This window comes from Manis pentadactyla, chromosome 7, assembly GCF_030020395.1.
Source record: "Manis pentadactyla isolate mManPen7 chromosome 7, mManPen7.hap1, whole genome shotgun sequence".
Lineage (NCBI taxonomy): Eukaryota > Metazoa > Chordata > Mammalia > Pholidota > Manidae > Manis > Manis pentadactyla.
This window is the reverse complement of record NC_080025.1, coordinates 657,489-683,760: the sequence shown is the minus strand read 5'-3', so window position 1 is coordinate 683,760 and position 26,272 is coordinate 657,489. Positions and strand designations below refer to the sequence as shown.

The 26,272-nt window shown below is 51.0% G+C and overlaps 1 protein-coding gene across 5 annotated transcripts in view; it reads right to left on the bottom strand.

The window, feature by feature from the left end:
* The window catches only part of LOC130684399 (disks large-associated protein 2-like), a 386,173-nt gene that overhangs the window by 24,870 nt on the left and 335,031 nt on the right, over nucleotides 1-26,272 (bottom strand). The window lies entirely within an intron of this gene.

The window sequence follows — 26,272 nt, the reverse complement described above, 5'->3', positions numbered from 1 at the left end:
CCCCAACGAGGACTCTCTGACTGCCAGAGCCTCTGCCTACCAGAGGCTCCATTCAGCAATGCTCAAAGCCTGTGGTTACAGTCGTAATGCTTAATTTCAGTTCATCTTGGGTCAGTTTGTCCAGAATGTGTACCTCCTTTCCTCCTGCTGGGAGGACACTTCAGGTCACTGGCACTGACCATCGCTGTCCACCCCAGATTTGCTGCCCTGCGTCTGCTAGGCATCACCGCGTGGGTGTGAATGGTCTGGGGCACCTAGCATGGTTTCTCCTTCCCCAGTGGGGCTACGGAGGCCAAGGACACACAGCTTGCAATCTTTGTCCCTCCAGCCCATGGGGAGCTAGACTGCAGATGTCTGGTGGCCTCTGTCCTGCACAGGCCCAGCAACACCAGGCACCTTCCTCTGTTGCTCCAGCTCCACACGGGCTGCAGGGTGGTTCAGATGCACTGTCACGGCCAAGGGATTCTCCCCCACACTGAGTCATAGTGAGGGGTGTAGACGGCTGGTCTCCCTGTGGAGACAGAAGCCCCAGAAGAGGACTCTGGGCAATTCATCATGTACAGAACATGTTTGTTATCATTTGGGTACATATTCCATACATACACATATAATTACATATTTAGACTGTACACATGCATTTAAGCAGGTTTGCAATATCAGGCATGGATTCTGGGGCAAATATTCTACATTTACTTCCTGCTAGTAATACCATCACAGCAAGCTAATGTCTGCAGATGGACCCCTTGAGCACTTCGTGATCTAACCCCTTTTATTGCAGCAAATTGGCCTCTGCCAGTTTCAGGGAGTTTATGGAATGTTTGGGAAAAGGGGCAGTTTGGCTGTGGAAGGCGCTGAGGAGGCCAGGGACCATCTCATGCACATTTGTAGCAGAATTTCATTTTATGGGCAATCCCAGCTACTTCTTTCAAAAATATATACATTTCATACTTTTATGTATGTACAGTGAACATCTGCCTGAACCGGGTGAAGTATTTATGGGACATTTTACTCAAATCACACAACCTAAGCCAGCTGTACCCATTCTGCCTGGCGGAAGCATGCTGGCTTCATGTCCGGTTCTCCAGCCCATGAGCGGCTGCCCTGGAGCGGGTCGGTCAAAGGGGCCCCTCCAGGGTCCCGGGAAACCGGAGACACTCTGTTTTCATTTGTTTGGGAACATAATGCACTATAAGGCACAGTGCAAATTAAGTGAGTTGCCATGGAGATGGTGGTCACGTGGTCACCGCCGGAATGGGGGCAGGAGGACTGACGGGAACAACGCACCTGCTATTTCAGATCTTGCTTGTTCTCCTCAAACAGAGACACATAGAGAAGAAAGTGTGGGCGTCGACAGGGTGAGCCCGAGGGGCGAGCGAGCGTCCCGGTGCTGGAGGACGGGCATGTGCCGTCGGCCACAGGACGCGGGGCATGCGGGGGTCGCAGGCTGCGCCGGGCAGGGCGGCCGCCCCCCCAGAACAGCCCCCGGCAGGTGCCGAGTCTGTGGAAGGCCAGCCTGATTTTAAGGGTAGAAATGGTGAACCACACACTGCGCCTCTGCCCTGGCCCTTTATCAGATCCAGGTACAGGGGGCCCAGAGGCGGCGTCCCTGGCAAAGCCTTTCCCGGTCCGGGAGGACGCGGGCGGAGAGAAAGCGCCCTCGAGGGCCCTGCTCTGGCCTCACCTCCCAGCTGCCAGAGCTGCGTTCACGTGTCCGTCCGTATTAGCGGCTCAGCTCCTCCTGGTCAACCACACCGTGTCCCACCGTCCGCCCTCCCACACCCAGGGCGCAGAGCAAGTAAGTGATGGCAACGCTGCTAGCCGAGCGCGATTCGGCCCCACACGCTGCGCTCGCCGCCTGGGCATGTCACGACGCCTCGCTGAGACCTGTCCTGGGGTCACTGTGCCCTTGGTCTCCAAGGTCCCCTGGCTCCTCCCTCATTGGCTCCCAGAACTGCAGGTGACGGAGGGTTTTCAAGTCCATGATGCCCAGGCAGCAGGAGGGACAGAGGGAGAAGGAGCTGCTCTCTCACATGAGCCATGGGACATGACAGCTTCCGCCCCGAGCGTGGAGATGGTGCCTCCCGCAGAGGGCCACTCACCCAGCATGCTGCCCCGCGTTTGCCCCCCTGGGCCCAATCTGCAGCGGAGTTGAAGCCGGCTCCTTGTCCGCCTTGGAAGGCTGGTCTGGCACCGAGACCACGCTGCCTGCCTGGCCTACTTCCGGCGTGGATCCTTGTCATGTCTTATTTGGAGAAGCAGTAGTTAGGTGGCCAGGGCAGCGGCCATTGCCCACCGCCCTGCAGCTGTGATGGCCAGTCTAGTGCAGAAGCTGAGTCCTTGGACTGGCTCAGGACTTCTCTCAGGTCGCACGGGGACAGGCCAGCAGGGCAGCCTGCCTCTGAAGTCTGCAGGTGGAGGTGTCCGTGGTGAGGACCCCCTGGCTTCTGAGAGCACGTTCACCTCCTTTTAGGTTTTAATCTGATGGGAGTGGGATCTGAAGCCTTTTCTACTAAGTCAAGGTTTCAAGCTGACTGACACCTGCCCCTGTGCCCCGCTGTGTGGCTGGTTCTCCCCTGGGGACAGTCCCACAGGTCTGCCCCCTCCTCCTCTGAGCGGCACCCATTCTGGTCACCCAAGTGGTCTCGTCACCTGGCCCTTCCCCTTCAGTACCCCCATCTGGCCTTCTGCGCACTGCCCTCCACTACCCGTGGCCGCTCAGACCCTCCCCGACCACCTCACTGCTGCGCTGGGCTGCACCCCTGTGGGCCCACGATGGCCCTCCCCTGGGTGGTACTGTGTCTCTCTCCAAAGGAGGCCCACCTACTGTGCATTTAAAGGGTGGAGGTCGGGGGGTGGTCAAGTGAAAAATTCTGCCTGTGACCATGTTGCCTGACTGTGTGAGCAGAGCCAGGAAGCACGTCCCTGCAGACAGATGGTGCAGGGGTGAGGAGCTCAGAGTGACGCCAGCAGAAGGGTGCCCCACGGTGCCGTGTGGCCTCAGCTGCAGCAGGACCAGAAGCAGCTTTTGGGGGCAAAGATGCTCCACGGTTTGGTTTGCTGAAAGGGTGACCCAAATGTCGGGCGAACTGACAGCTCACCAGTTTCCAGATTCTGTCGCTCTTCACAAGTTTACTTAAAGAAAGCATACTCAAGGCCACGATTTTGCCGTTTTCCTAATGACAGGATTTGAAGGCTGCTGAAATTGAGGATTCATTTCTGCTTCGTAAGGACAAAGACATTGATTAGTTTTAATGTTTGCGCCCCTCCATTTTGTTCACAGCTGTGTCTCAGCCTGCACCAGCCGTGGCTGTAATCATTACTAATGACTTTCCTTTGAAAGCCTTAGAAATGCTCGTGATTTTATTTTGGACCAAGGATCAAGTCTCAGCAGAAGCTGCCCCTAAAGTCTTCAGAATCTTTCATTAAAAGTTAAATGTCACTTAAGTCAGGCTAAGAGAAAAACTCAAAGTCACTAACGAGGCAACCCCACTCAGCTCAGAATGACACTGGCTCTGGAGACAGGTGGCCCCTACAGCCCATGCGAGCAGGGTCTTGGCAGTCACTCCACCCCCACATTTCTGTCCCAGCTTCAGGCCTTGCCAAGTCACCTTCACCACCACACTGCATTCAAATAAATTACAAAGCCATCCGCCAAAGGAATTCGGTTGTGACTAAGAGCAAGATACTCTCAATTTTGAATTTCTCTGGTCTTGTAAAGAGATTTAAAAATGCTGGAATGAAAAGCAGACTGCTTCGTATTTAAATATCGAAAGTCTTCAAGATGAAATTGTATCTGTCTGCTGTGAAACTTGATCATTATTCACTTCAAAAGTGACATTAATTATATTTTATAAGTTTTAAATCTAAATTCCAAATGAATGCAGTGTTAAATCCTTTGCACTACCATCTGTATTACATAAGGTTTTATATCAAAGTTTGCTTGAAGATATGTCCATCACATTTAAACTGGGAATGCTATTTTAAAGACAGAGTAGAGGGCATTTTATAAAGCTCAGAAAACCTGGCCTTCATACCTAAGCCACGGCTGCTCACAGTGGTGATGTCAGTGTCTCAGATCAGAGTGGACAGTGTGGAAGTAAACATGGTCTCGTCTCTGAGGGTGGTTCTGACTGCTGCATCTGAAGTCCCAGGGCAGGGCCGCCCGCAGAGGACACCCAGCTAGGTATGACTTTCAGACAAACGGAGAATAATGCCTTACGGTAGACCATGCACTGTCTGTTGTTTCCCTGGAATTAAAGTCACCAGGGCGTCCTGTATTTCTGCTTGCTGACTCTCGCCTCCATCCCCCGGGAAACACTCAGAAGGACGCAGACCTTGCCTGGCTCCGAGACGATGGCTCACTTGGTCTGGGCGGCCGGGCCGCTCGTGCATGGCTCCAGAGGGAGCCCAGTGTGCAGCTGGGCTCGAGAACCACCAACTTCCTGGCATGACCACAGTGGTCTGCTAAAGCCCCCACTCCGCCCTCTCCGCCAGCTGGGAACAGGAGACCCGGCCACCTGGCCGCCCGCCCCGCCCGCGGGGGAGCTGTGGCCATGTCCCTCTGACCCTGCCGCATGTGTCCAGAATCACCAACTTCATATGAAGTTCTCTGCGTATTCCTCCTCCCTCTCAATTTCTATGTTAGAATGTTGCCTTCTGAAGAGTTGTTTTTCAGGCAATTTAATGTTAAAAAAAATCCATGATGTTAACTTTCAAACACTTTTAAGATCTGTATTTGACATACTGCCTTAATTTCCTGCACTTGATGCCATTTCTGGCATAGCGCTCTGCCGCCACCGCCTCCTTGGGGACGGCTTCCACGCCAGGTGCCCAGTGCCCAGCAGGAGGAGTGCTGAGGGCTCCAGTTACTACTGTGCCTTCTCCTGGATTTGGTACAAATGACTTCAGAGTAAGTTCTGACATTTTTCTTTTTCCTTTATAAAAATTTGGCAATCCTTGATTTTCAAATATCCAATTAAAGTAGAATGGTTAAAATAAATTGTGGTACAGTCACTGCATAGAATATTGGAGACCCATTAGCCATTTTAGAAATGGCCAGTGGAGTGCTAAGTGAGATCAGCTCCACGCACACCGGTGTGCTTTATGATCCTCATTTTGTTCTGGAGGCCATCTACCAAGACACCGGCAGTGTCTCGGGTTGGAGGAATTAATTGCAGTTCCATTTTATTTGCTTCTTTAAGCTGCTTACGTTTTCCAGATCTTTTTTGAGCAGCAATGGAAGGGTTTTCTAAGTAGCAAGGAAATAAGAGAAACGCTTGGTGTTCAAGCATTCACAAGCCAAAACTTGAGTTTTCTTCTTTATTGCAAAGAAAATGGAGACGATAAAAATGTAGTTTCACTGTTCCTCTATTTAACACCCTTTTACTCATGTATGTCAGGGCAGAATGAAGATTCAGAAAGAAACTCAAACGGAGCAAGTCATTCACACGCTCTGCCAGCTGCCCTCTGATTGGGTCTCACAGGGATGGGCTGTGCCTCCTGCCCTCGCCCCGCTGGCTGTCCTGCTTCTGGAACCACTGCGGGTACCAGAAGTGTGGCAGCCAGTGCAGGCATTCAGCTTTGGAGGGGAAAGCTGTTTCCCAGAGCTTTTCCATGTATAGGTAACAAAAGGAAAGACAAATTGCTCCGGATTCTCCAGCCTGCTGTGTAACACACTGGCTTGTTGTGCATCTAAAAAGGCAACTTTTGGGGTAATTCTGAGAATGTAACACCTTACTTAGTCCCTTCCAGGAACCAATGCATGTCACCCTAGTCTGTGGGGTTCCAGCAGCTTTTCCCTCAAACTCTTTCAGAAGAAAGGGCGAAATGGCAAATGTGGAGACAATAAGCCACTTCACTACCCAACCTAAATCCCAAATCCAGCTCCCTCTGCCCTGGGGACATTCCCTTCTGACATCACCAAGAGTCAGCCTGTTGTTGTCTCTGGACATTAATTTACTGATTACAGTTACCTTACCTCAGAGAAGGGACTCACTGTCTGAACAAGTAAGATGAAATGTTATTATACCCATTTTGCACATGAGGAAAGTAAGCTTCAGAGATGTTAAGTAATTGGCCTAAAATCCTATGAGGTGTGATTGACATACAATATTATAGTATTCGGGTGCACAACATGGTTCGATATTTGTATACATTGTGAAATGATCACCATGGTAAGCCTAATTAACATCCGTCACCACACAGTTGTAAAATTTTCCTGGTGGTGGTGACTTTTAAGGTCTTCTTTTAGTAACTTCCAAATATGCAAACAGAATTGTCAACTAGAGTCACCATGCTGTGTCAGTTAGACCTCAAAAACAAATCCTTTCACAACTCAGTGATGTACTAAGATGAGAACTGGGGCCCTAAATTCTCTCTGGCTCCAGAGGCCACAGTTTTCCTGTGCTGCATGTCAGCAGTATCTGCTCCTCTGTTTGCTGAGCTGCTGTGATCAGTCTTGGAAGGAGATCTGCTATGTCTTGGCTGTCAGTGTCTTCCTTAGGTGCTCACATGCCCACTCTCCTTTTCAATTTCTTCTTTAAAATACTTCTTTTCTAGAATCAAAATATGAGCTCAGAAAGGAGAGGTGCCAAACTCATTCATACTAAAGTGTAAATGGATGCCAATAAGCCGTCTGTGTCCAATTCTGTTCTTCAACTGCAGCCAATTCCGGGCACTATGCCCATGCTCAGAGACATGAGCTCTGCACAAACAGCTAGGAAGAGGGTTTGCAGTGGAGCATGAACAGAGCCGGGAGTCGCGCACACAGCTGTGCTGGGAGTGAGCTTTGGCGGGAGGTCCTGGACCTGTCTGAGGACCAGTGAACTCTGACTGCATGATGGACTATTCCTAAATTATTAAAATTCCTTTTCAGAAATATCACTTAAAGGATATTTTCACACTTCCTATTATGGAACCCAGTACTTCTTGGGATGGACGCTGAGAGGTTATCTGCAGCGTGGCTGTGCTGTGGGCCTGCCTTCCTGTTGAGGGGATGCTGTGGTTGACACCCAGGACCTGCCTGCTTGCTACCCTGCACATTCCACAGACATGAAGCTCTGGGGCTGCGAGACACTGGGAGCCTACATGCTGGCAGGAAGATCCTCTACGGCAGGTGATGCTCTGCGAGCAGTGAGGCCAGCAGTGGAGATGGGTGCCAGTGGCTGCCATTTGTGCTGGGCATCAGGTTGACTTCAGGGCCTGATTTAAAAAAACATCTTTAACTCCAGTGACTCGATGTGGAATGCATGGTGCTCAGCTGTTAGGCAGACTTGCATACACTCAACTGTACATAAAATTCATTATGTAAATCTATACATTAAAATATTTCATAGCCAAAATACTATGTTTACTCTTATTTTGTAAAAGAAAGCAACTTCAAAATTTTGATTTGTGGATATTTGTTCCAGACCATAGATCTTTGTAAATACCCACTTTCAGGGCTACTTAGCCATAAACCTGAATTTTGATCTATAGCCACAGGCCTTGGTTTATTCACTTAATTCACTTTGGATATTAATGAAAGTGAATAACATTTGTTAAAAAATGACAGATGAAACTGGTTACCTATTATTCATTGACAAATCATGCCCCAGGAGTCATTCTTCTTGTTTTAAACACACCAGACTTCAAGTCTGCTGGCAGGAAAGTGAACAGGCACAGGTTTTATGCAGCACCCAGACTGAGATTTGTCCTCAAAGCCCTCGATTCCAGGTTGATTCTGGTTTAACAAATTGTGCGGCCCCTGACGGGACATGGAGCCAGTGTGTGGCTGTGCCGAGCGTAGCTGCTTGGCGCCCAGATGCTAGCGAGACGGCGGGTCCTGTGGGCTGCGCAGCATTAGGAAGGTGGGGCAAACACAGAAAACAGAGAGGGCGCCAGTGTCCGTCTGTTGGCATGTCGCAAAATGAGCAGCTGCACATGTGCATGCATGATAACAGCATGCTTGGAACACGTGAAGGTCACATACAAGGCTCACTGGCAGCACATCTGCCTCCAGCCATTCATGTTTTCTATAATGAAAAACCCGGTGTGCATCATCATCCCATGTGACACGAAGCCCTGAGCAATCATTCTGGGTGGGGGCACCTCTGAGTGGGCCACTGCCATGTTCCCGGGAGGGTGCCGGCCTTCAGGGAGGCCCTATGGTTCTGTGGGAACAGTTCCCATGACAGGCTCCAACGTGCCTCTGCACCATCCCTGAAACACAGAGATGCCAAGATGATGCCTGCCCAGCAGCCTCAGGGCTGCGCCCATCCTCCGAGAGGCCCCAAGCTGCAGCACCGCAGCCCAGCCACCTTCGCATTGCCCGGGAGCACATGGCTGCCTCCCATCTGCCCCAGTGGAGGCGCCGCATACATTCAGGCAGAGGCGCATCCTGGTTTGCATGATGTGAGGAGTAACCCAGGCCCTGGTCCCCCCACCTGCAAAACTGGGACAATAGCACGGCCATCAGGGTCCTTTTAAAGGGGAGGTGAGGACGCCCTCCACCCAGCCCCCAGCCAAGCCCTCGGCACCAGCAGAGCCTCAGCGCCAGCCTCACCCCACCCGACTTCTCGGAGAAAACCCCAGCAGCTCTCAGGGTGCCGCTGCCTATCGCCTGCCTGCCACGAGTGAGGGCTGGGGAGCACAGGCCTGTCTGGGCCCAGCAGACGGCCCGGGAATGAGCACGTGTGAGGTCTGCACACCCACGTGGCATCAGGCCCGGGGACAGAGGTGGCGTATCTGTCGGCTCCGCACAGCACTACGCCCTTCGCCTGTGCAGTGGGCTCAGCACCTCAGCCATGCCTGCCGTCAGTGGTTACATGACTTAGAGAAGGACCAGGGACCGACCATCTGCGCTGGAGCATCTCAGTGGGCGCGTCCTGAACGTGGGACACGGCCTCATCCAAGGCTCACTAACTGTCTCTACTTACAATGAAAATCAGTAGTAAAAACATATTCCCTGAAAACTCTCCTTAAATATGTGCACTTCCTCCTCTTCTCATGTGAAGTCATGGCTGGTGCATCTCTAAACTGACTTTCATGGACGTGACTGAGCCTGACTGCTTCTGAAACACAGACCATTCCTGCTCTGCATCTGAGTGACACACACAGCCTGCCTTTGCCCCGAGATGGAAAAGCCACAGAAAAGCCCTGCAGTTTGCTGGCTGCGCTTGTGGGGCAGAGCAGGTCTCACTCATCAACCTGACCTCAAGCTGACGGAGCCTGGAATAATCATCTGGAAAGATGAAAGGAAAGGAAGATAAAAATACATTTTTCACAGAAAATGAAAGGGCAGCTGCATTAAAATCGCACCAATTTCCATGCTCATTTCAGAATCTTCCTGTCTAGGCGTATTCTTGAGTGTCAACATAATTCCCTACAGCTCTGTAAAGACACTGTGGACATGCCCAATGTCCTGTACAGTTTTCACCTTCAACTTATACATTTGCATCAGAATTTAAGATAACGAATGTCCCTTGTTGACCTGGCAGCCAAGGTGGTGAATCAAAGTTCCAGGGAGGAAAATATAATGAATTGCTAAGGGAACAAATCAGGAAATATTCTAATACAGTCTAATGACTTGGTTTGAGAATAATTCAGAGGATCTCAGGAACCTGTAATAATCTATTACTGTCCCCATTCCTCAAGTATTATGATCAGTTAGGGCTGGTGTAATTGTCCACAGACCTTTTGAGTGAATAATGTGAACATTTTTGTATCAAGTGCCACAGCCATTTTAAGCAGAAATTCCTGTCCAGCTTGTAACTTGGGTCTGGTATGAGTCTTACCAGCTGGAACAGGAAGGAGGGACATGAGGATTCCAAGTCAGCTCGAGTCTCCTTTGAGTTTGTGGATCTGAGCTCTGGACGTGCACCGAAGGGTTCATCAGTGATGATTAGAAATCAGTGCACCACCGAGTGTGTGTGAGGTCAGCCAGTGTTCTTAGGGACAGACCTTCCCCTTGGAGGCCTAAGCCACCTTGGTATTTCTTCCCGATTGTCTGGGCAGTGAGGGTATACAGAACTCATGTAAGTGTTAAAAAATAATCATTATGTGCTTTCTTTTTAAAATCTGAAATGTTGAGTTCTGGAATTCAAGACTGTTCCCCCTGCTGGGCCAGGGCGATGATACAGATCTCGCTGCTGAAAAGGGATGGCCCAGAGCTGTGACAGGCATTGCCACAAGCCAGGTACTGGCTTTCTCAGAATTCATGCAGCTCGTCGGAGTACTTGCCTGGCCTCCCTGCCACCCAGCAGCTCCTTGGAAGGTCAGTTTGACCCCAGTGGAAGTGCCAGGCTTAGTAAGAGGCCAGGGCTCAGGGCCGGGTCCCTGGACTCTCTTCCCAGCTGGTTATTCTCAACAATGGTGGTGACATGGCTCAGTGACTGTCGCCAGATCAGTCCAGGATGATTGGAAGCTTGAGTCGAGAGATGCTCAAAAAATGGGGTTGCCCTAAGGTGAGTTTAATTTTCTAGCCAGCCCAAGAGCCAGAGACGTTTTTATTCATTTTCCAAAAGTTTAGCGACTTAGGAAATAAAATCCAATAGAATGTCATCTAACTAACTTTACTTTCTTACTTTTCTGGAAAAGCCTCCTCAAGCCTGGTGGGGGGTGCTGTTGCCCTGATCAGTGTTCAACTATTCTGTGTGCCATTGCTGCACATGGACTGTGAAGGAAGCACTTCAAAACTAGACCCCAAGAGAGTCTTTAAACACACTGTTCAGCTTCCTTACATTTTATTTTGTTAACACTAACTCCCTTTTTTGGCAAATCTCTTATAAATGATATAATGGGACAGACAAAGGACCAGCGGGTCTGCATGTCTGCTTGGATTAACAGTCTCTCTTCTTGGTGTAAGGTGTGTTAATACAAAACGTGCATGTACACGCCTTGTCCTTCCTGGCACAGAGCTGCTGCAATGTGGTGCTCAACACCCGGGAACAGGGCTGAATCAGCCCAGACCCCATCCCCACTCTGTTCCGAGACAATGCAGAGGCAGACGCGTTGGGGTCGCAGGGGCTCTGAAGAGCCATCAAGCACAGCAGTGCATCTGGGGCCCTGAAACCCTCACCCAGCCACACAGTGTTTGCTGCAGGATGAGGAGTGAGGAAGTTAGCGCAGCTTCTCTACATGAACAGACTCAAGCGTCTCCCAACCAGCCACACGGTGTCCCTGGGAAACTGCTCTCCTCTCTGGGCACCTGTTTCTCCCCGGTGAGTGGAGCTAATAACCATGCCTGGTGTATGGGTTCTCGTGAGGACTAAACAGATTATTGTATGGAAAACATTGAGAAAAGAGCCTGAGGCTTTTATTTTTAAAAAGTCACACGGGCACAGCTGATGTGGGTATGCAACTGAGACACTTTCACAGTAAATCCCACCAGGAAAATAATTATAGCTTCCCAGTTGCATCCAAGCAAAAGATTCCACACGTGAGTTCTGTTTGCTGCTCGCATCCCTTCACTGCAAAGCATGGGGGAGCACTCGTCCCGAACAGTCCGCAGCCAATCTGGCCCTCGGGGCTTCTGACAAGGCCCAAAGAAGAGCTGCCAAACCAACTGTCTTCTCCAGCCCTGGGCTGGCCGAGCCCTCCGCATAGCGCATGCCATGGTGGAGCCAGAAATCAGTGGCTCACCAAAACCAGACAGAGAACATGCCTCCTGATTCCAGAATCAGGGCGCCAGGGAAGTGCGTGTACAATCCTCTTTCGCCTCACAGATCAGGTCCTCATGGAGTGGCCTCCATCCCACCCCCTTGACAACGGGTCCACTCCCAGGTACTCGTCTGCATCATCAAGGGCTGGACGTGCCACAACGTTTCAGCTCAGGGCAGAAAATCCTGCCAGCTTCTCAGGGCAAAGCTTCCTCATGTGAAAATACATTTGCACCCTCAAACCAGCCAGGCATGAGTGCTCCGATGAAGACGTGAGTATCACTTTGATCAGCTTCTTATGCACAGGCCCCTTCACAATCCTGCTGGTGGTATTTGGTGGCTGAGCAAAGCTTGGCCTGTCCCCTCAGTGTCTGAAACTGAACATCACTGTGGACTCACTGACTCTGAGGCCTACTGCCCCTGGATCGCCAGGGAAAAAGGCTCTGCTTCCCTGTGGTTGTGTCATTGTGAATATCATGGGTCTGGCTGTACCTCCAAGATCTTGGTGTTGTCACTTGGTATTATGGGACCTGAAGAGGCTGCTAAATTTAATTGTTCCAGCATCATTTGTGGAATGTTAATAAATTAACATTTTTTCTAGAGATTATGTTCTGTGAGTCTTATTTGTCTAATACATTCTGATATTCTATTTCTCTTTCAATTTCACTACCTGTCTGAAGCTGTCCCCCTTACATATGCACATAGCTAATGACTAATTATTAGGAGTAAGACCAAATAAAAACTCCCTTGTTGTGTCTGGCCCGAATTCTCAGAGAAAACAGCGCCCAGCTCTGACAATGAAGAGCTACCTGACTGAGCAGGACCATGCATAATAGAGAGATAAATGTAACGAGTATGGTCCTGAGGAGCAAGAAGGGACGGGAATTATGGACAGCTCTGGGCTCCCTGAGGAGACATGGGACCTAAAGCTGAAGTCTTAATATTTTGGGGACCTTATGAAAATCTTACGGAAACCACAGACAGACTCCCTGAGAAGATAAGCTGTGTGTGCCCACAGCACCTTTCATGTGAGTTGGGATGTTCTCATGACTCTCAAGCGCCCATGTGTGCCACCCTGGGTCTGATTCCCAAGGCAAGTGGGGGCATCCCAAAGCCAGGGGGCAGCTCGCTGGAAGCCGCCTGATGTCTCAGGCTGAAGAGAAGTAAGTGACAACAACAAACAGAAGAGAAAAGTCATCTGTAAGAAAAATGCAAGAGAATGGGCTGGCAGCAGGGTTGGAACAAGAGGGTATTTAGCAGCATTTTAGGTCATGTGAGCAACAGCTCAGGTACTGCCAGCAAAGTTGTCTGATGAAAGCTTAGTGCCGACTTACCAATCACCACCTCCGGCCAGGTTTGCGTTCCGACCCAGCGATGTCAGGGGAAACTGAGCTGGACAACGAGTCCGGTGCTCGCTGGCCTCCCGACAGCCGTCGGGTGGTGATGGTCCCGTGACCGTGAACTCCAGTCACATTCCAATGGCCCCAGCAATTTAAATGAACAGGTTAAGACACAGTGATTACAGTAGAAAACTGCAGCTGGGGCAGGGGAAGGTGGCTGCTTCTGGAGGTCACATTGACCCTGTGGGCTGGACGGAGCGCGCCGCAGCCGACCTGGAGGCTAGTCAGCCACCCACGGACAGAGCCCAAGGCGCCGCCTGTGCACGGGAGCCTCCCACGGGCAGACCTGGCGGCCTGTGGCCCTGAGCACTGTTGGGGCCTCCCTGCGCCCTCACACCCATCCCGGACACGGGCGCCCGCGGTCGGTCTGAGCTGCTATTTCACCGGGCGTCACCCCTCCTTTCCCATCGTTTGGGTTTTGCGGACCACGTGACCCAGTTTCTTTCCGGTCTGAGTCTACGAACCAGTAATAATCCATGTTTATACTTGAGGAAATAAATGTCAGGGATGCAGACACGTAGCTTTTTGGATCCCCACTGCTCTGAGCAGATGGGCAGACCCACCTGCAGTGGGGGCGTGGCCCCGACGGGGCAGACTGGGGGCCAGAGCCCATATGGACAGGCCCCTGGTGGGCAGGGACTCGCAGGGACGCAGGCACCGGCATTCTGAGCAGCACGTGAGGGGACAGAGCAGGCCAGGGCCAGCAGGACGCACACACGCCCTCTCCATGGACGGGCGGGGGCGGCATTCCCGGCGTGTTGCGTGAGGTCATGCCTCTCAGGCCTCATCCAGAGTCCCGGCCTGGTGGGGTCATGGATCGCGGCTCCCGTGGGGCAGACACATGCCTGCTGCCCCATCCCGAACACGAGGGCCCCAATCGGTGCCGCTGGGAACACTGCCCACAGGACCAACGACGGCCTCTGAAAGCAAAGGCTACCAGTTGGCTCAGGTAGGTGTAAAATGATGATCCTGCACGAGTCACCTGGGGGCACCTGCCTCCACCTGGGGGGCGCCTGCCTCCACCTGCGGGAGTGCCTGCCCCCACGTTCAGAGGCCCCGGCATCATGCAAGGTGGGCAGATTGCAGCGTGTGGCTTTGCCCAGCACAAGTGGGCGAGTGAGGCGTAAGCTGGAGAGTGTGCGGCATCACAAGCAGGGTCTGACCAGAGGCAGGCCACCGAGGGGAGGATGACCTCCAGGGAGGGGCACTTCGTGACAGCAGCACTGAAACCTGCACGGGGGAAGAGCCCAGAGGAAGCACGTGATCAAAACACCCAAGCTGGTCTCGGTGGAAATCAGCTTGACTCAGCCAAGAATACATGTGCTGTGATCATCGACTCCGCGATGGAAACCAGAGAGGCCACAAGACAGCAGATGAAGGGTCGCCCTGGGAGCACGGAGGGACGAGAGGAATCATCGCCCTGTTCGAGGGGGTTTATCCTTCAGTGCGGCTTTAAATGTGCCAAAGGAATGTTACTAGGATCACACTGGGTTTTCACATATCTGTGTGTACATAAGGCTTAAGAAGGATTTTCAAAAAGCATCTGACTGCCTCTTCAAACTTACTAAATGGAACAAAAGCATTTTATGCCAAGAGATACAAAGGTAAGCTCCACCTATTTGACGGTGCCTGCACTCATGTCCTCCATCCCACCTAATGCCATCTTGTTCAGACACAACCCACTGTGCCCCATCCACCCGTGACTGGGCAGACTGTGCCGAAGCAAGCCTGGGCCCTGGCCCTCCCTGATTCTAGAGGAACACCGGCTATCCCCTCGCTGCTAGATCAAACTCTGGGGGAGCAGTGATAAAGAATATTTTTCTTCTTAATGTCAGAAAAATGCTGCTGAGATTTTCTCAAAGGAAAAAGAGGGGCCTGGAAATTAAACCTCCCCATCGGGTCAGCAGAAGGCCCACACACCACAGGCCCAGAGCACCGTTGGGCAGCTGGCGCACAGTGACCGCCTGACAAGCATCTCCTTGATGCCACGATGCTGGCAGGAGGCTCTTCCCCTCGGCCCTCGGACAGCAGGCAGTGGGATGGTTAATCCCTGGCCTTCACCACCCTCCTGAATGTGCGGCGTCCACAGGGCCCCCGAACCAGGGTGCCGGTGACAAGCTTTGCCTCACCTGACACAGGGCCACTGTGGTAAGCTGTACCCCAGGACACTTATGGCAATAAAAAGGCAGTAGGAGCCCATGTCACTTCTCAACAGATGCCAGCGGAATCAGAGCAGAAACCTACCTCGTCAGGTAAATGTCCTCACCCACCACAGAGCGACCACTGACTAAAGACCACGGGACATGGGAAGGCGGGTCCTTGTGGGTGAACAGACCAACTGTGGTCTCAGAGCTGATAATCCAGTAGAGGGGCCCACCCAGGTTGGGGACAGCTCTGATCTGGAACGAGGCACAGCAGCTCCACGAGAGGATCATGTGTCACAGGGAAGAGGCTGCAGACAACAGGGCTTGTCACCAAGTAAGCAGCTTTGTCTGGCTCCACGCCACTGACAGAACCTGTGGCTCAGCTCAGAGAAACGACCAGCGTGTTTGGACTTTGCACAGATACAGGCCCAAGCTCACCTGCATAACAAAAGATCTCATGAGGACACGCCTCCCCCCAACCCAGGCCGGGATCCGGAAATGGGATGTCAAAGCTGCAGTCAGTGACCTATTAGTGGGTTGCTCCGTTCTGTGATCTGTGGCCAGATTCTCTCCCAAAGAACAGTGTGGAGCAGTGCAGGGAAGGACGTGGGAAAGGCGGACAGTGTCCCATGTGGTGAGGTGACTGTGACGTGTAGTGAGCATCTGCTTTGCCCTCAGTGGGCAGGTGACAGCTTTACGTGCATTTCTCACCTAATCCATACAAACCCCTGTGAGGGATGTGTCCTTAGCCCCAGGTCACCTTTGAGGAGTGGCTGGGGAGGCAGGCCAGGTGCCCAGGGAAGCACACCCAGGCTGGCACAGCCCCAAGGCCTGGGGTACAAATAGCCACCACCTGGAAGAGTCCAGGACCAAGTCGCTCTGCTCACGAGTGCCACGGCCACTTAGCAGAGGGAGGGGCCTGGGGCCCAGAGGAGGTCAGGGGCGCACGGCCCCAGCGCATGTCTGGAGGGAGAGTCGGCGGCAGGACCAGATGCTGAGGGGTACGCGGCCTGAGGAAGGCACCTTGTGGGGCTGCGCCGGAGTGCCCGGGGGAGAGCCCCTGGTGGCAGGCAAAGCCTGTAGCCATGCAGGCGCAGTGGGAGGGAGGGGAGGATGCCTTTTATTACCAATTGGGAACTAAAAGCCATAAGGTGCAGGACAGAGCTAGAAGTTAGTCCCTTTCTGTTCAATTCTGTGACATGATCAATTCCACCATTTAAGGATTTAACGAAACATCAAAAATTTAAGAGAAAATGGAAGATGCCAATATGTGCTTCTGTTTGCTACTCGCGCTCTGGGTTGAACATGAGCTGTTCTGTGAAGGTATGAAGAAGGGGACATGCGGAAAACGGTACATTTCAGCAGAGGTGATATTACAAACATTCATCTCCTGTTGTGTCACAGTATCGGCCACTCAGAATGAGCTCCAGCCCCCTGGGAGGACGCTGGCTGTGAGAACAGCGGGGCTGTCTCGGGGCAACCTGACCAGAAGCCAAGCCTGGGGATGGACTGCATAACCACAGGCTCGGCAGGACGAGCGCACAGCCACTCTGAGGCCAAACAGCCGCCCGCGGGCCAATGCTGCCTGTGTCCCAGCTGTGACCATGTGTGCAGGACGCCCTGCGGGGCACAGCCCTGGGGAGTGACGGTGGGCCCTGTAGGACTGGGGAGGGCCACGGCTGGGTCTCCTTTCACAGCTCATCTTACAACAGTTACTTTAACTTAGGGCAACAAACAATACAGTTAGAACAACAAATACTTCCTGGTAAGTGCAGAGGGGTGCTCTGACCTTGAAGATAGCCTTGGGTAACAGCAGGAAGTAACCCTCAGTGACCCCAGGCTGCTGTAGGAATCCCAGTGAAGATAAGGCAGTTCCCTGAGGGGTAAACTGGCAACACCACAATGGTTAAAACCTCAAAGTGGGCATTTCTGTCTAGGCTACCTCCCCTGCCTGGGGTGGGGGGCCCGGCACCTGACGCCTCCCCCAGGCTGCCCACCCGCCTGCCCTCCTTTGTGGGGCTGTATCTCCCCACTCTCCTGCCTCTGCACTGGGGCCCTGTTTCCAGCACCCTGCAGAGTATGAAATCAGCCCCTAAGACTCCAAAATGTCAGCATTTCAGTCACCTTTAAAAAATGGTGGGGATGTAAATAGGTATAGCAGCTCTGGAAAACAGTATAGAGTTTCTTAAAAAATTGGAAATAGGAATACCATGGGCCCCAGCAATCCCACTTGTGGGTATTTACTTAAAGGAAATGAATCAGTGTCTCACAGAGGAACCCGTGTCCCGCATACACTGCAGCATTATTCACAACAGCCTGAGTGTCTGTCCATCAAGGGATCATGGACATGTGTACACGTACAAGAAAATGTTACTCAGCCATGGCTGTGAAGGAAGTCCTGCCGTTTGCACCAGTGTGGATGGACCTTGAGGTCATTATGTTAAGTGACATAAGCCAGGCAGAGAACAATAACTGTGTGATCTCTCTTAGATGTGGGACCTAAAGGAGCTGGACTCACAGAACAGAGGAGAATGGTGGTTTCCTGGGGCTGGGGTGGGAATGGGAGAGGCTGGTCACGGGCATAAACTTGTGGCTACAAACGAGTAAGTTCTGGGTCCAGCGTACAGCACGGTGGCTGCAGGTACAATACTGTCTGTAGACCTGAGACTCGTCAGGGGAGCAGACTGAAGGGCTGTCAGCACACAGGAGAGGTGTGGATGAGTTAATTGGCTTCTTGTGGCCATGTTTATCAAATATCCCCTGTACACCTTGAATAAACACAATTTTTATTTGTCAGTTATATCTCAACAAAGTTGGAAAAAAATCTAAAATTCAGTTCCACAATTAGCTGTTTCAAACTAATTTCTATAAAGTATGGTTAGATGATTTTTTTTTTTTACAGAAATGACTTCTCCAGCCCCTGATACCACCAGTTTATGTGTTCTGTGCTCTGGTTTGGCCACTTTGTAGAAAACAGTTATTACCACAAACATCCACCTAATTAAGATACACCGTTTTCTGTGAGATGCTGGAGACCCCATCTTCCAGGGTATGTCTGCACTGTGTGATTTCCGTACCTGACCAAGAAACATGAGTGAATGGTAGGTGCAGCAAGCGGTTCATGGATCCGACAACCTATCACCCAACTGGGAGGGTGTCATTCAACAATAGGTCTCAAAACTGCTGGAATTAAGTTTTATCACACCCGAGGCACACAGAACCCCGTCTGAGATGCACGGCAGTTCTCCCTGGTCTATGATGAACTGTGCCAGGGAGAAGCAAGAAGCACCGCTTGGACCACCACATCCGCAAACAGCACACTGATTTCCACTGGCCGACCTCCAACCCAAACAAGGAAATCGGGGTGGGAGGCGGCTCCTTGCCACCCTGGTCCTGCTGGCATTGCGTGGTGCCACATAGTGGATTTGAACTATCGACGTCAAAGTGATAAAACTTTTCTCTGGGAAGCCAGGACATTCTTTGAACTAGTAAGGATTCTACTGTGTTTTCCCACCATCTGGTTTGAAGCTGGATGGGTTCTCTATACAATCAGAAGTGCGCTGCAGCTTAAATCTACATATGCTGAAACACGCAGTATTCTGCTGGAAATGCTATTCAAGCCGGAGAGTGTGAGGGCTCAATAGCTCTTTTAAAGGAAAGGGTGCTCCTCTGGCCTCCCCGAGAGTCCTGTTCAAAGGGGACCAGCTCCTGATGCTTGATTTTCGCTTCCCTTACAGCCGCTCCTGCCCCACGGAGCCCTGATACCTCACCACAAGGCCAGGAAAGTGAGGCTCATGGCCTAGAGTGGTTTTCCAGAGGCGGGAGGCATGAACGCCCTGGGGGAGGCAGGAGTGTCCCTGGGAAGCGCCTCCAAACAGTCCTGCCCATCCCACCTGAGTCCCATGTCTGCCAGGCCGTGGACTGGTCCTCTTCTCCTTCTGGCGGTGTGGTGCTCAGAGGCACCCCGTCGCATCTACCCCAACTGGCTTTTTCTGAGGTCACCAAACAGAAAGAAAATCACAAGACCTGAAATGCTTCACAGTGCACGATGGAGCTGTCCTGTCGGGTGGCTCTCGTGTACCTGCTGGCCCCAGACCGGTGCCAGGCCTGTCCACCGGAGGCCCCTCCCGGCCTGGCTGGGCTGGGCTGGGTTCTCACACTGCGTGCCCCCAGGGACTGGTGGCGGGGTGCCACACGAGCCTGCTGGGGTTCTCAAGTCCTGGCTCATTAGGCCAAACTTTACTGTTGCTTGAAATTTCCCATGAAATGGGATGCGGAGCAACATTTGTTTGCATTACTTGCTGGGAAGAGCATTTTCTCCTTGAATCAATTCTTTGAAGATAAAGTAGATCCTGAAATCCTAGGCCTCTAGGCGTGAGGGGCTGGCCCACTACTTCATGGAGACAGTGCTGCTGGAAGGGGCCACAGCTCACACTGCCCAGCACCTGTTGCCAAGCAACCCCGGCTGTGTCAGCGGAGCCCTGGGGGCTGAATTAGTGCAGAGAAACAGTAATCAGTTTATATTCGCCCCACACAGCAGTGCCCGGTGCAGGCATGTCCTCCTCCCAGCGCGGCTTCCTGGGAATCGGCTCTTCCCCTGAGCTCCCCGAAGGTTGCTCGCTTGTGTTTACGGAGGCAGGAAAGCCCAACCGGGGCCCAGCTTCCACTCGGCCAGACCCGCCTTGCCATTTATGTTCTCTGGGTCTCCTGTGTCCCCACCGACCCAGACTTCCATGTGGAAATCATGCTGAACAAGAGAACACACTGCCAGACAGAAGCACAGGACCACTTTCTACATGGGATTTGCAGTCTTCACCATAAAGTATGTTCACTGGTTTAAAAAAAACATTCTTTACTCTTGATTCCATCTCAAGTTCTCCAACGGGACTGTACCACAAAAGACAGATTTTACCTGATCCATGTAGGAAGAATGCACAAGAAATTATCCACAGAACCTGTACAAGGGACTCCAATTCCCTCTTCCTATCACTTGACAACATCATGACTACCGTGAAGAGAGTGGCCCTCGGGTCACAGTGGTCCCGACGAGCCCCTGCATCCTGTGCGGGTCAGGCAGCCACGGGGGGCACGGCAGGGCTGAGCCCCAGGCCTGAGCCTGCAGGAGGGCGGGGGTGCCACACGGCTTCCCGTCACATTTCAGGACCTTCATTGTGTCGCCAGTAAAACTCTGTCCTCTTAATCCTCAGGGGTTTTAAGAAGGATGTGAAATAAGATGAAGAAAGTCTAGCAAAGTGTCTGGATGAATGATCGTTTAAACAATTTTCTTAATTTAAAAATTAAAACTACAGTAATATTTGTTTGAAAAATCAGAATTAAAGGTTCAGTTTCTTCACACTAACCGAAGCAAGTAAGTACACGATGGAAGTCCAGCCCGAAGTCCCTGGGTAAGGGGGGGCAGCCACGGGACATCCGGGCGACTCACCTGGAGTATGAAATGATCTTAAATTGACAGCCTCAATTCTTGAGCAGATGTAACTCCATGTCTCAAAGAAAAAATGGGGACAGACACTCAGAACTTAGCAGCTGTTTTAGGTAATGTGTTAAAATCGCTCTTGGTTGGAGTGCAGACGCTGCCAACTGCCTAGTTACTGTCAGAGTCACTCTATCAATCCTGGGAAATAAAAGTGTTTATTAGCTCCACTCCATTAAATGCAAACAGGTCTCAAGGTACTAAACCTTTCTCAGCATTTTTTGCCCCCATTGAGAAAACAATAGAATTTAAAGAGCCAACGGAGAGGCACTAAATGAGACGGGCAGACTCTGTCGGTGGGACTGGCCGGCTCATGTTTCCTGTGTTCACACACTAATCCATTTTACTAAATAATACAGGCTTGGTGTTGCAGCTAATTTGAGGAAGAAATGAGTCCAAGGACATTTAAAGTTTTCCTGACAGTGATAAACAAGGGGACTCAGAATAGAACATCTTTCAATGATTCTTCAGTTGCAATGTTAATTATGGATAATGAATATCATGATTTCAAAAGACGAGCAGGATAGACGCGACCACCAACCCTCTCTGAGCCCAGGGCTCAAAATGGCCGGTGCTCAGGAGAGTTCCAGGGCCCCGTGTGTGTTTGAACTAGGGGTATTTCTCCAGGGCACGCTCTGATCTGGGAAGTGCGCAGAGGAGGTCGTCAGTGCACCAAGCTGGCAGCACAAGCCCGAGCCCAAGAGCACTTCCTGCCGTGACGGGGCACTGGCCCGCCTCTGGTCCTGGGTTCCCTCTCCATGTCCTCTTGCTAAGCCTGCACTTTATCAGCACATCCCTAAGCCTGAAAACTCTGCTTTCCCATGGAAATATGCCTGTGATCTCAAGGTGGCGTTCAGGTACATTCTGTCAGAGAGTCGGAGATTGCTTGCAGACTGATAAAAAGTTGCAGACACATTTACATTCCATTTCACAGAATTTTTTGGGTTTCATTAACTCCTGGAAGTACCACCATTATCCACAATGCCAGCTAACGAGTCTTGTCTAAATAAGTTAGGTGGAACCACAGGAAACTGCCATTCTGGAGGGTCGAAACAGTGAAATATCAGTCACCTGATGGCTCACCACAGGGAAAGGTAAGTAAGGCATCGTGCACACTGGAATAACTTTCATCTGACATCATAAAACACAGTAAGCCATTCTTCCTGCAGGAAAATGCTGTTACTCACTAACCTAGCCCAAATGAGTAAGGTGCTAGATTTCAAAAATGTGCATTTCCAAACACACTGCGGGAAGGAAATGCAGGTCTTGTTCAGAGCAGAGAACAAACACGTTTTGCAGGGGTGGCCACTGTGATCACTTGCCTGCATCCTACTTTACAGCCACTGCACGGCTGTGCAGAGGTACATGCCCTCCAATAGGGTCGAGGAAAATAACAAGAGTGCAGAGCCCGCCGACTCTGCCGGGGTCAGCCAGCTGCCCATCACCACCAGGAAGCTGTGCCTGGGACGGGAGGAAATCTTTCAGGATGAAGGGGCTCGGCTCCTCACTAAGAAAGCTAGGCTTTGTGTTAGGAGAGAAATACGCCAAGTACCTAAAATGGAGAGAAAGCGGCTGTGAGAAAGGTGCTGTTTTTAGTACTGATCAGACATCAGTTTATCTCCAAATGATGCGTGATGAAACCATGTTTGCCAGGACCAGCCGGTCTCGTCCGAAGTGGGGCTCGGATGTGGTACCATCGGCTTGTCCTATTAGTGTTCAAAACGCATCTTTAAGCACTAATTGAGGCTATGAACATATGTTTCCAGGAGATGGCACGCAGACGCATGGGCTGAGTACGTTCTCCTCACACCTCCCCTTTCTAACAGCTCACAGCCCCTACGAGGACTCAAGTACCGCTTTAGAGTAAGAACAACGAAAAGCTGGACCCCTGGTTTTCTCTCTCACCTATTTTTATGGTTGCTGAGCAATGACCATTTTTATGGACCATGATTATAACTTGAGAGCAACCCTTTGGACTTAGATCTTTTAAAAAAATGTAAATAAGCAAAATGAATAAAATGGGATGGAAAAGAATACATAAAGATACCCAATCTAACCTATTTAATCTGCTGGTATATAGGATACCCTTAAAAATCTTGCAGGCCCACTAAAAAAGGAGTCTTTTTCCAAGTCACCCTAGGCTCCTAGAGCAAAGTGGACAGCTTGCCCAGGTGGAGGTCTACAGGCTTGAGTGGACACTTGTCCAGAGTCCAAGGGTTTTATCACCTGGATTCCCGACCGGCCTGAAGAACACTAGGCTCTTCAACTTCACACAGACAGCCTTTCAGAAATGATTCCATGAACGCACAGACTAGTGTAGGTCAATTACAGAGACAGCCAATGTTTGGCAATTATTAAGCACATAAGCATTATAGACAATTCATCAACAATCTGTCTCATTTTTCTTTTTTAATGAATGTGGTTTGCTGTTTTTTTAAATTAAAAAGCTTAGTTTTCTGCAAAGACGTAACACTTCTGATTATAATTTTTAACAATCAGTTTTACTGTTAAATTGGCCATTTCTGGGACCTTGCTGTAATGATCCCGAGTCCCTTATTTGCAAGCAACAAAATAGACACCAAAGTCAATTTTGAACAGTTATGTGACTGCCTTGAAAACACTTTGCTGTAACACCCACATTATGTTATTCATTTAACAAGACTGACACAACTCTAGTCATATTTAAAAGGGCGAAATGAACATTAGCAGCTTGGCAGCTTGGAGGAAGCGTGCATATGGAAATGTTTCTTTACAACCTGCAACATGTCTATGATTAAAAGACATCCTTCAGGATAAGCGCCCTGCACATGGTGTTTCTACAAAGAGATGAGAAAGCTTTCTGTTTGCAAAATACTGCAGAACTACAGCTTTCTTAGGAAAGAGGTTATTCCAAAGCCATCAGAAGGTTGCTTCCGAATGAAATGTAAAATGGTAGCAGGAACTTTATCAATAGAAAACTGCTAGAAAAAAACGACAAGTCAGTCAACAACCAGCTCCCCGTGGTAAAAACTGCAAGTTAACTGTTGAGTTAATAGTCAGCCCAGCAAGTTGGCTCCTTTTAAAGTGGGACGACCTTAATTAAACAGGTCTGACAGTGCCTGGAAGTCTCTAAGTGAGCCTCCCAGCAGGTAGATCTGCCTCAGGCTACAGCGAGGCTGCACCGCAAAGTCAGACACACTGGTACCTGCCTCCATGGCACTTACAGTTGACCTGAGACACCTACATGGAACAGGCAGTCATGAGGACAAGTTCTGCTAGGGGAGAATGCAGTGTGTTTTGCACACTTACTGAGCAATGTGATCTGGTTTGGGCTAGCTGAGAGAGCTCTTTCCTGAGGAATGACATTTAATCCAGGGGACATGGGTTTCTGTGCCCCCAGGTGTGGCAAGGCCCAGGGAAGGAGAGGTTGGAGCATCTCCATTAGGTTGCCCTAGCACCCCTAAATCAGGTATAAGTGGGACAAGGACAGAGGGCATCTTGGCTCATTCTGTCTACAGGCTCACATTTTGTTTCCAGTTTTTGTCTCCAAATCTGGAGTCTCAAGAAAGCTGGATGGGGCCGGAGGGGCAATGGGGTACCTCGGCTCCCGGCCTGCAGCGCCTGTCACCGGCGGGGCTGACCTCGGCCCTGGCTGTCGGAATCCAGCCCTCAGAGTGCCAGGTTCACTGCCAGGCAGCTTTTCCAGCACCCTTACCCAGCCACTCAGCCGTCAGCTCACTAAAATGAATCCCACTCGGACACAAAATGATCCATCTGCTTGCAACCAGGGCTGGCTGCAAGGAGAGGAGCAGAGTGCTCCCCCAGAGTTGCTGTCCCCTTCTCAGCTCAAAATCTGAGGTTACTGGGGGGATGGGTGCCCACTCACACCATTCTGGCTGCATCTCAGGGCACAGCTCTGACTGTCTGGTTCAGAACCTGCCTTACACACCCTGTCCCCAGACGCACATTGGACTGAAGTACCACAATGGCTATGCGTTCAGGGGGGCAAAGCTGTGAGTGATCAGGGGCCCCAAGGTGCAGGAGTGTGCAGCTGGTACATGCCTGGTGTCCTGGCTGTGGCTCTGACTGAAGGGGCAAACATGGTGCCCCTGGGGTTGTGGTTCCCAGGGCCAGGAAGGGTGAGTTTATAGCCCTGTGCGCATCGTGCACGGCAGCAGAGCAGGCACCAGCCCCTGTTTGCCATGTGCCTGTTCCGGCATGACCAGACCACCCTACGGCATGTGCTCAGCAGCCACTGGGGGTACACATGGGGGTGAAAGCACACTTCATATATTTGGACATTTCATTGTTTCCTTTTCAGCCGCTGCAAGGGGGCTCAAAATGTGTAGGCCTTTTATCTGAGAAGATGTTTCCCCTCACCTCAGCAAACCTCTCTCTGCTCACCCTCCATGGAGCAGAAGCTCTGAAGGCTGTTCCTCATGCCCATGGGGTAATGTCTGGTTCCTTTCACAACTAGTGCCACTGGGCCAGCAAGACCACCCTCTGGCTGGCATCAGCTCAGTTACACGGAGGCCAAGAAGACCCTTCAGACCCGTAGAGGAGGTTCGTCATAGCCTAAAATCCCAGACTTCACACAGGAGGCAAAGCCCCTCATGTCCCAGCTGTGGAGGGCAAGCAGATCAGGAGACGGTGGCCAAGTGTGACATCCTGTGCCCAGGGCAGATGTGCTGTTGAACCTGACGGGGCATCCTGGTGCCCACCTCTCTGGGGACATGCGGTCACATATGCACCCACGTGCACATGCCAACTCTCAGTGTGTGAAGATGGCCATGTCCCCTCCCAGGCCAGCACATACTCGAGACGTCTGTTTCTATGAAGTTTCCATGCTTTTCTCATTCCTCAGATGCAACTTCCGAATGTGTTCTTTAGCAGCGGCAGCTTCTGGCTGTGGGTTTTGGGTGACTTTCACCACTGGCGTGCGGCTCCGCCAGTCCACGCCTTAGATCCTGTCTGCTGCATCTGGCTTTTTGTCTATGCACATGTTCAAATTCCAAGACACACAAAATCTCCAAAGACAAAAATATCTTAATGCATCTGAATACCCAGTTTCCATGGAGATGGAAATCAAAGTGAACTGCTTAATGACAGGGTGGTTTTTAAAAAAATAATTCCAGCCTGATTCCTTACAGTTTTGGGGAATGTGGAAATGCCCATGAGGCGGTTATGACTCTAAACACAGTTGGCCAATCTGCAATCGCAAATTCCGGTGAGAATGCTGAAGACAGCTCATTTGCATTGCTGTGCTCCTCACTGGCCCTCGTAGATGCTCTGATTGCACAGTCAGGTAGTGGCTTCAAAACTTTTGGGCTCCGAGAACACCCTCTCCGTCCCACCTCAGGCCTGAGCAGAGTGTTACGCTAGGTCGATGTGGGGCCACATTATGCTCATGTCTTCCAAGGGCCTCCAAGAGATGTTTTCTAAGATGTCACCAAATTCATTTTGCAAATGACTATACTCTGGAATAATCCACTTAATGCTGGTCTTCTGTTCAGAATATGTAATGATTTTCAAAGCACCCTCAGTTTTGTCATTCGTGTTGTAGGGACACTCACAATAACTCAATTAGAAAAGTGAATTACATTTTGGCTGTGTTGCTCAAGG